Source organism: Bacillus rossius, chromosome 7, assembly GCF_032445375.1.
Source record: "Bacillus rossius redtenbacheri isolate Brsri chromosome 7, Brsri_v3, whole genome shotgun sequence".
NCBI classification, from domain to species: domain Eukaryota; kingdom Metazoa; phylum Arthropoda; class Insecta; order Phasmatodea; family Bacillidae; genus Bacillus; species Bacillus rossius.
The window spans coordinates 69,878,441-69,879,048 of record NC_086335.1 but is presented as its reverse complement, the minus strand read 5'-3'; positions in this window follow the sequence as shown (position 1 = coordinate 69,879,048).

Sequence of the window (608 nt, the reverse complement as noted above, 5' to 3'; positions counted from 1 at the left end):
TGTAAATTGTTTACTAATTCAGTTTCAAACAATTTACCATGTATAGTTTTCTCAGTAGTTCAGCGCCCTCAAATGTGTTGATTTATCAAAAGTCTACTTGCACTTGGCTATTAATGTATGAACATAAAATATATTTCAAAATCATAAGCATAGCTAGAGTTTGGTAATGGTTGTCCCTATTCCAAGAGCCCAGATGCCAGTCCTTTGATTTAGAAATATTTTTAAAATTGTGTGCGTAGAGTCCATGTAAATATTCTTGCTTATTAAATGATTTAGTATAAGAAACATAATTCTCTTTGACTAAGAGTGAACCTGTTCAACTAGACAGGTGTGTTTTAAATTTGTAGCAGTGAGAATTTGAATGATATTTATACGTACCAAATTTACAAAAAAAAACACACACAATTTACGTATACGCTGATCAATCATATTGCGAGTTTGTAACCTTCACACTGCTGTGAATAGCGCAGACTCTTTACAAGTTGAAAGTTATTAATCAAAGAAAAAAAAAAACACGATATGTCGTCCCCATCTCCTGCAACTTGTCTGGAACATACTCGGACTTGTGACTGCATGCATGGCTTGATGTAAGTAGACATGTTCCGTTG